The sequence below is a fragment of the Eptatretus burgeri genome, chromosome 1 (assembly GCF_056783735.1).
Source record: "Eptatretus burgeri isolate ZD-2024b chromosome 1, Ebu_testis_v1, whole genome shotgun sequence".
In the NCBI taxonomy this organism is placed as follows: domain Eukaryota; kingdom Metazoa; phylum Chordata; class Myxini; order Myxiniformes; family Myxinidae; genus Eptatretus; species Eptatretus burgeri.
Window position 1 is genome coordinate 38,631,568 of NC_140961.1, and position 9,509 is coordinate 38,641,076.

Sequence of the window (9,509 nt, forward strand, 5' to 3'; positions counted from 1 at the left end):
TCCATCCCTCCTGGTTCGCTCCTGCGTGACCGTGAGGGCTGAAATCCTTCCCTCGTCTGGAAGCGTTTGACAGCCACATGGGAAGTTCCCTTTGATCTGACCTGTGTGCCACTGATTGGTTGGGGTTAACGTTGATGCCATTTGATCTGTAGTACCTCGGCCATGGTCCACCTGCCAGAGAATCGTGATGCCATGCGTTGCTGAAATGAAGCGATATTTATTTATTTATTATTCCATGTTTATTAATTTTGACATGCATGGAATTGCGCTGGTACAGTTTTTCTTCATTAAAAAAAAAAAGAGGAAGGAAATCTCGAGAGAAGTTGATGATGACACTTGCAGACAGATGAGGCAGAGGTTGGACATTCTATTTGTGTGATTGTTTGATTTTTTTTTTTTCTTCGTCTGTGGTTTGCTTGAGTAATTGCTGATTTAAGTTGGCTTTTGTTGGCTTCAGGTTCATGCTACTACCTATCTATCGACTGTGGATGTTACGTTCCAAGTCCAAGCAGCAATTGCTTATCTCCCTTGATGTCATGTAGATTGGCTTGCCTCTTCATCTGAATCACAGCATTTGTGTAGATAGTTTTGTTCATACTATCGATATGTTTTTGACTTGTTTGAACCACTGGTCCTGTGTTGCTTGCATAAAGTTTCATACAGGAACGATTCCCAAGAGGTTTTGTCGAGGATATTGTTGTATTGGTATGCATCGGAAGAATCATGTATTTGCTTCTTTGCACTTGTTGAATCAACCGATTTCTTTGCACTTGTGTACGTGGAGCATAAACACCCTTACCTTTGAGCTGTTTAGACTAGGTTCGATTCCCAATCCAACGGTATAAGCTGTTGAATTGGTGCTTTACAGGAAGGAAATTTCATGGCATGCACCGTCCTTTGGATGGAAGTTAACCTGGAGACCCATCTGCTAACTTTAATTGTAGTTGGAGTATTCACGAGTTCTTTGTGTCCTGGCCAAATTACAAATTCCAGCCTTGATGGGCAGGAGCTCTGCATCAGCTGCACAGCCACTCCTCTGAAAATGCAATGAGCGGGACAAATTTGTCATTGAATCCCCGTCCAATGTACTTGTGATTGTGAAAGGATGTGAAACATTTTGGAGCTTGTTCGCTGGAAGCGTTAAACCCCCCCCAAAAAATCAAATTTTGAAGTCTTCAAATAAACGATGCTGTAAGATGATGACTGACTAAGCTTGAGCCAGTTTCTGGAATAATTGTCAACTCGTTTTTGAAGGTATGGGGGAGCTATTGTAATCTATCTGTTTTTCAGTATGTGTGTCTGAGTCTGTCTGTACACAGCACTCTGGGTGGCCTACTTTAATATTGCACCTTGGTGTGTGAAAAGAGTTCTCGACAAATACATCAGCAAAGCTGTGCATTGTGAAAGTCTGTCTTTCATTTTTGTTCAACATGATGCAATAATGACCGTTTCTCTGAAACATCTGGCGCTATTTCTCGCTAATTCCTCGTTCTATATGTCAGAGGCATTTTCCTGGGGGAGTTTTGAAGTAGAGGGGTGTTAAATATCTATGCAATGTTGCAACTTTACAAGATTTGATACACTGCGAGGCCTACTGGCTCAACTAGCATGCCCTACTGTTCTTGGTCACAGTTTGAGAATGTCATCCAATTAAACCATATAGTTTTGTCTAATTTAATCATTATTTTTTTTAATGTGGGGGGAGGGGGGGTCAGGGTTTGAATAGCAGGTCAAAGCTCATGGAGGAGCCAGAACATATAACAGATCAGGATGTAATATAACAAAAGGAACTGTAGAAAGAGAGGGGGAAACACCAACAGCAGGGTTGAGGGACAAAATACATGGAGTCTCGGACAAATAACGAATGAGGGATAGAGGAGGACAGACTGGGTAGTGTGTGCGTGCACCCCCGGACTGTAACTTTTTTTGTCATCAAATTTTCAACAAAGCTTTATGATGAGAATATGGAGAAAACTAATAATTTTGTAAAAAGGTCAAGGTGCATAAAATTGTCAATTTTCATGCAATTGACCTGACATTTTAAAAATCAGCATATTGGGTCACTGAATTGGTTCACCAATCAAAAGCTAGAAGGCAATTGTTTTTTTTGTTTTTTTTTAAATATCAATCTCCTTGACCCAATATGATCCAGTTCATTGAGTGTAGCCTGTGTTCTGTCAAAGTCAAGGTCGCAAAATCGCCAAATTGCATGGATTGATGTGCAATTTCAGCAGGATTTGCATATCGGATCACTGAACCCTCTTTTCAGGTCAACAGTTCAGTCACTTAAATCGTCAAAGTTTTTGTATTTTCTGTTTGTTAGCCGTTTTCGTCATGTTTAGCAAGCGGAAGAAGAAGTCCGAATACAAAGTGGATGCGGACGGGCTTTGTATTTTCAGATGCTTTCTAATTAATATTTATGTTCTATCTTGAGCTTGTGCTCCAGTTTGCGGTCTTGTTCTTCATTAATGTAAGTTACGTTTAGTTTTTGTTTTCTTCATTATTCGGCCTATTATGTAAACTAATCAATAAAACTCCTCCCACTCCGGAGAGAAGGCATGCAGATCATGCCCCCATCTCTCCAAAACTATAAGGTTTTCAGATAATGTCAGGGCTGATTGCATGCTTTGCCAGTTTATGCATTCTTACCATTAACAGACTCTGTTTTTGGTATTTCGTTGGGAGGATTGCTACCGTTTTCTCTCGTAATTTGTGTTTGGCCCGGCTTGTTGTTGAACAGTGCTGTTGCTAATTGCAGTGATTTGAGACCTTGGCAGAAACTCCTCTGCCTGGTATACACTTATCCTGACACGAGCACCCTGTTTGGTTCCTTCCATCATTACGCTGAGGACTTGGTACCAGGACTGACGCCAAGCATACTAAAGCATCGTGCTTTTGCTGTTCCTGCGAATCACTGTAAACATGTTTATGTATCCATGTGAGGTTTTGTTTTTGTTGTACACCATGGGGGCACATTCCTCGCAGTTGTACACCTGATTGTCAATGTTTGTAATGGCCACAGACAGCAACCGAAGGGCAGCAAAGGACACAAGCAGACATCGATGCTGTTTTTTTCACGGTGATGTTCTAAGCTTTGGCTGATTTATTGATTCATATTTACGCTTTGCAGTGACTTGATTCTTGGGATTGTGTTGAGGAATATCGGTCTTGTAGCGCATACTGAAGCAGTTACTGCAAAAACTTGAGCACTGGGTGTGCATTTTGTTGCATTTCCTCAAATTGTTTGTGAGAAATTGAAATTGCAGAGAGTGAGAATGCAGGAGGAAGTCTGCGAGGGCATGACCATGCAGGTGTGAGAAGATGAGGAAGATGTGGGAAAAGTTCCAACATAATTAAGCAGATGAGATCCTGCACGGCATCTCAACAAAAGTCGTCTTGGTTGATCTTCTTTTAACGATTAATAACTCGTGGGATAATCTGTAACCTGCAACCAATATTTCTTGGTGAAGCTGTTGGCCGAGTCATACCGAGGACTTTAAAAATGGTACATGCTGGTATGTGCTGCTTCCTTGCCTGACATTCAGCATTTATAAGGACTAGCTGAAACCCCGTCACAGATGGATTCTGTTAATTCAACCACCCTCACCAGCTCACACACACTCGAGGGACATGGACTGGACAGGGTGTGCTTGCCCCCGCCTACTCATCCCCTGCCCCTGCCCCATTCAATTTGCTTACCCCCGCCCAAAAATGTAATTACCCCGGCCCCGCCTCTTCACTCCCCGCCCCCCGTCTTTTGATTCCCCGCCCCACTTGTCCCCGGGCCCCACCCCCCTGTCCACCCCCTCACACTCAACTCCGCCAAATTCAACCCAGCCCCCGCCCCATTTCCCCCTGTCTCCCGCTTTCAATTTGCTTACCTCCACCCACAAATTTGCTTACCTTGCCCCCCGCCTCTTCACTCCCTGCCCCCGTCTCTTCATCCCCCGCCCCCGTCTATTCATCCCCCGCCCTGCCTCTTCACTCCTCGCCCCCATCTCAACGAAAAGTGTTTTATTATTCTGCTTCAGAGTTGAAAGTTGACTATTGCCACTATGTGCGATGCACTCTTTCAGGTACGAAGTTTCTTTCAGTCCAGGTCACAGTACTGAGAAAAACGTGACGCGACCGCAAGGAGGAGCACAAAATTGGTCCTTCAGTATTAATATGTAGATAGATAAATAGATAGATAGAAGATAGAAGATACAGTAGACGCCGCTTTATAAATCCACGGTTATAAAATCCAGCCGCTGATTGTGACCAAAATGAGTTGGAACGGAATTTTACTTGGAGAAATCCGCCGGATTATAAATCCATCTGCTTGGTACGTGCGCGGTCTCAACCTAAGCTTGATGTTGTATGCGCTGCCGCAGAATGAAAAAAAAACAAAAAAAACAACAACAACAGCATCTGGTGACGGACTTCGAATCCCAATAGCCAAGGGAAGAAAGCGACGACGAACCCGAGCCGATGCCAACAGCGGCAGAGATGAGGACGGCACTCGCCAAATTAGACAGGGGACTGCAGCTCTCAGGTTTTGCCCATCCCGATTTCCACCACGTGACGGATTCAATAAAGGAACATTTGCGCAAAACCTTCCCTCCCAAGCAAGCGACCTTGGAGAGATTCTTTTGAACAATCCCCTTGTCACCGTTTGATAAATCAATGTTTTTGTCGCATAAAGCAGTGTTTAACGACATTCGCTTTTTGTCTTATCTTTCCAGTAGGTGGCTGAAAATAGGTTCTCCGCTTAATAAATCCAAACGGTTAATAAATCCAAACACGGCGTGGTCCCATGGTGGATTTATAAACGGCGTCTACTGTACAATGTTTCTTGTTACATTTTTTGTGTCAAATTCACATTCTGAGGTAGTCAGCATGTGCAGAAGAGGGTTTTACATTGCAGACGCTATTTTCGAGGAGTGGAATTAGTAATTACACCTCTCAGCAGTAACGTTCTGACGACGGACGTAATGGCGTCAGCGAATAACCGATGATGTCATGACGTCCTGACGCCTCTCAGCGGTGACGTCACACGTCGCCCTGTAAACGAATGTAAAACGAAAAGTGTTTATTCTGCTTCAGAGTTGAACTTTGACAATTGCCACTATGTGCGATGCACTCTTGCAGGTACCATGTTTCTTTCAGTCCAGGTCACAGTACCGAGAAAAACGTGACGCGACCGCTAGGAGGAGCACAAAATTGGTCCTTCAGTATTAATATAGAGATAGAGCATGGACATTACTCATATGCCTGATGTTGGCTTAATGGCTAGAGTGGTGGGCTTGGAATCCTTGGATCCTGAGTTCAAATCCTGCTTGGCTGTTGAATTAAAACCAGGCGGGGTTGACACAGCCTGTCATCCTTCCGAGGTCGGCAAAATGAGTGCCAGCTTGCTGGTATCCTGTGTCGGAGTGGCAACCCATTCAGGATTGTGTCCCATAGCCAAGAAGATTGCTTTGGCAGCACCAACGCTCTGCACAGATTATGGTCCCAATGGATGAATTCCCCATGGGGAGGAAGAAATTCCTCCTCAGCAAATGCCCCACTGAGTGCAACGTCATTGAGAAAGGTGAGAAAGGCAGTGTCATTGTTTTGACGTCGTTGGTATCCAGAATACCCTGGGAAGTGACGGCACTTTCCCCAAGGTGTGTGTGTGTGTGTGTGTGTGTGTGTGTGTGTGTGTGTGTGTGTGTGTGTGTGTGTGTGTGTGTGTGTGTGTGTGTGTGTGTGTGTGTGTGTGTGTGTGTGTGTGTGTGTGTGTGTGTGTGTGTGTGTGTGTGTGTGTGTGTGTGTGTGTGTGTGTGTGTGTCAGTCAGCGTGTCAGCAGCTCCATTATGAGCCTTAGTCATGTAAAAAAATTTTTAAATATGAAGTTCTTCGTAGTACAGGTTTGACCCAAGTTCTTGAAATGCAGCGATCGCTTGGAACTGAGTGACGATTGTGTGCAAGTTTTAAAAACAGTGGAATTATGAGATTAAAATTGTTAATGGAGCCAATTGGTGCGGTGACTTGGAGGGCTTGGTGGAGCAGGGAAGGGAAATGCAAATGTATAATTACAAATTGACCCTTTTCAAGTGAATTTTTTTTTTTTTTTTTTTTTTTTTTTTTTTTTGTATACCTTGGTCGAGGCTCGTATGAGAGCTAACACACAACTCACAGCAAGGAGGCATGAGACAAGAGGGGCGGGAGTGGAAGGGACAAAACATTGGGGAACAGACACAGGTGAACTGTGGAAGGGAGAGGGATGGGGATGGGACGGGGAACATGGCGAGGGGAAGATGGACATTAAAGGGACTTTCAGGAAGGAAAGCAGGAGAATTGAAGGAAGTGGGCTTGGGTGGATTATCGGGGTAGAAAAGATCGAGGATTTGGATGGGGGGAAGATAAGAGGTGGTGGTGAACAGCTGTTTTGAAAGCCTGGAGGGAAGAATGGGAAAGAATAGAGTGAGGAAGTTTATTCCAAAGGCGGGAAAAAGAGGAATGAAAGAGTGAAGATGAGCAGTGATTCGTGATTTTGGTAGTTTTACCAGAAGGGGGTTGTTGGCGGACCTTGAGCGCCCTGTGGAAATGTGGTTGGGACAAATCACAGAGAGAGCAGGGGGGCAAGGCTGGAGAGGAGTCGGTAGAAGACAGAAAGACCACCGACCAACCTGCGGTGATTGAGTGAGAGGCCCAAAGACTCAGCTTCATTGCGGGAGATGCCAATGATCTTAAAAGCCCTGGTTTCGACAGCGTGAAGTCGAGAAAGGTGGGAGGCAGGAGCACCAGCCCAGAGGGGAGAGCAGTACTCCATCAGGCTACGGACAAAAGCTTTGTAAGTGGTCAGGAGCTCAAGAGGGCCGAGGAAGGACTTTGCACGACGGAGGATTCCCAGTCGGCGACTGGCTTTTGAGGCAAGGTTGGAAATGTGACTTTCCCAGGAAAGGTCATGGCAGATAGTGAGACCCAGAAGCTTGAAAGAAAAGACTTCTTCCAGAGGATTGTTGAGAAAGTGGATGGGGGGTTTTGTAAACGGTCCTTTCGAAGAGACATAGTGAGAGTGTGAGATTTGTCTGGATTGAAAGACATGTTCCACGTGTTGGACCAGTTTGTGATTTTATCCAGATCTGCAGTGAGCGAAGAAGCTGCTGCTTGCCGGTCTGAGGGATGACAGATGGAACGGCAGAGGGTGGAGTCATCGGGCAAAGAGAAATAGAGGATTTTCCAGAGAGTCCGAGAGATCATTGATGAAAACCAGAAAAGAACAGGGCCCAGAACGCTACCTTGAGGAACTCCAGCCTGCACAGGAAGAGGGGATGAAAGAACTCCATTTAGGGCCACACGTTGACTGCGACAGGAGAGGAAGTCTGCGAGCCATGAGTGGAGATGGCCTTGAATACCATGGGAAGAGAGTTTGGTGAGTAGGGCAGGGTGCCAGACTGTGTCAAAAGCACGTGATATGTCCAGGGATACGGCCCGGATTTCCTGTCTGGCATTGAGGCCCTCCATCCATTGATGGGAGAGCAGTAGCAGCATATCCAGGGTAGAGTGACCTTGTCTGAAACCAAATTGATGATTGGAAATCAAGCCATTGGAGAAGAGGAAGGATTTCATGTCTGAAGCGATGATGGATTCCATAACCTTTCTGATGATTGGGAGAAGGCTGATTCGTCTGTAGTTACAGGGATCTGTTTTTGCACCTTTTTTATGCAGGGCAGTGATGTTAGCAGATTTCCAAGCAGATGGCAGATGACCTTGGGAAAATGAGAGGGTGAATAGAACAGAGAGAGGGTGAGCAAGAGCAGAAGAGCAGGCTTTGAGGACACGTGGGCTGATGCCGTCTGGACCGATGCAGAATCTGACTCGAGGTTTGACAGCAAGCTCTCCACCTTGTCAGGGGAAAAGGATACAGAGTCCAGGGACAGTTGGGTGCGACTGGGTAAAGTGGGTAGAGATAGTAATGGGTTTGGGACACAAGATTTAGCTGCAAACACCGAGTTTAGACATTCAGCTTTATCACAGGTGGAATCAGCAGTGCGGCCATTTGAGGTAAGGGAGGGGATGGAGGGGGAACATACACCAGAAACAGATTTGATTAAACGCCACCAGGATTTTGAGGAGGGAGAGAGGTTTGAGAGTTCAGACTTGAGATGAGAAAGATGTTGTTTTCTGGCTCTCCTGAGGGTAGCTACACACTTGTTCCGAGCTTTGTGGAAAGAACTGAGATTGCCCTCAGTTGGGTTTGCTTTCCATGAGGCAAAGGCAAGTTGTTTCAGGACAACTGCCTCGCCACAAGCTTCAGTAAACCAAGGGCGGGAGGAAGGGTAAGACAACTGAACACGAGAGGGGATAAATCTGTGCATGAGGGAGAGCAAGTTTCTTTGAAAGAATTCCCAGGATGAGTTGATGTTTGAGAAAGTAGTGATAGGAGACCAGTCTGTAAGTTTAATGGCTGCTCGAGACCCTGCCAGTCGGCTTGAGTGAAATGCCAGACTCGACGGCGGTGAGGTGGTTCTCTGATAACAGCCAGAGAGATGTCCACTTTAACAAGGACGTGGTCAGAAGAACCAATTGGAGCGAAGGAAGAGCAGCAGATATTGTCAGGGAAATTGATGGAAATACAGCATGTTACAGGGTGCAAGTGAAGGTTAAATAAGAATGTCAATTAAATTTTGCATCGGATCAGCAATTAAAAAAGAGAAAGAAGAAAATGTTGCCAAAGCAGTCTTCCTGAACGTCCGGTCCTTTGCATTTGTTAACAGGACTTCATGACACAATTTTTCCTTTACTTGCTTTCAATAGCCAGGATTAGCAAATTTAAAAACATGTTATGGAAAGCATTGTTCAAAGCGTTACAGGTTTGAGGTCAAATAAATGTGACGAGTACCACAAACTGGCTTTAGAACCTTGTCATCCAGAATAGCTGTGGTATTTAAGGGGAGGGGGGGTAGGGAGGATTAATAACCTTTGTGATAGAAGATGAATTGAAGACCATTTGCATTTTGCAAGCAATGCGAATAGGAGTTCTGTAGGCAGTGTGGTAAACATCCTTGCTCTTTTCGATGACATTAGGGTAAATTGGATTAAAAAAAAAAAATTCTCCTTAACTCTCTTAGTATGTCTGGTGCTGGCTTAGTGGTTAGGGTGGTGGCTTGGGATCCTAGGGTCCTGAGTTCTATCCCCGTTTCCACTGAATGAACACCAGGGGGTTGACTCAGCCTGTCATCCTTCCGAGGTCAGCGCATTGAGCACCAGTGTTCTGGTAATAGGGCACTGCATCAGCGGCACAGCTGCAACCCTAGCCAACGATGCAACCAGCAGCCAAAAAGGCTGTACTCTCTTAGAAGGGAACTCTCTTAGTTTGGAAAATGATGCCTGTGCTCTTCAAAGTCAAGAAAGGCAACACAATACAGTAACAAAATCCAGAAGGGGGTGTTGAGAATCTCCGATTCTGGACGACCAGTAATACCTGCTCGCGGATTGACAAGTATTTTCATATTTTGCATTATTCCCTTACAATCAATACT

The 9,509-nt window shown here is 45.2% G+C and overlaps 1 protein-coding gene across 3 annotated transcripts in view; it reads left to right on the forward strand.

Moving 5' to 3' along the window:
* The window catches only part of LOC147034284 (ribosomal protein S6 kinase alpha-3), a 344,798-nt gene that overhangs the window by 143,002 nt on the left and 192,287 nt on the right, over positions 1 to 9,509 (forward strand). The window lies entirely within an intron of this gene.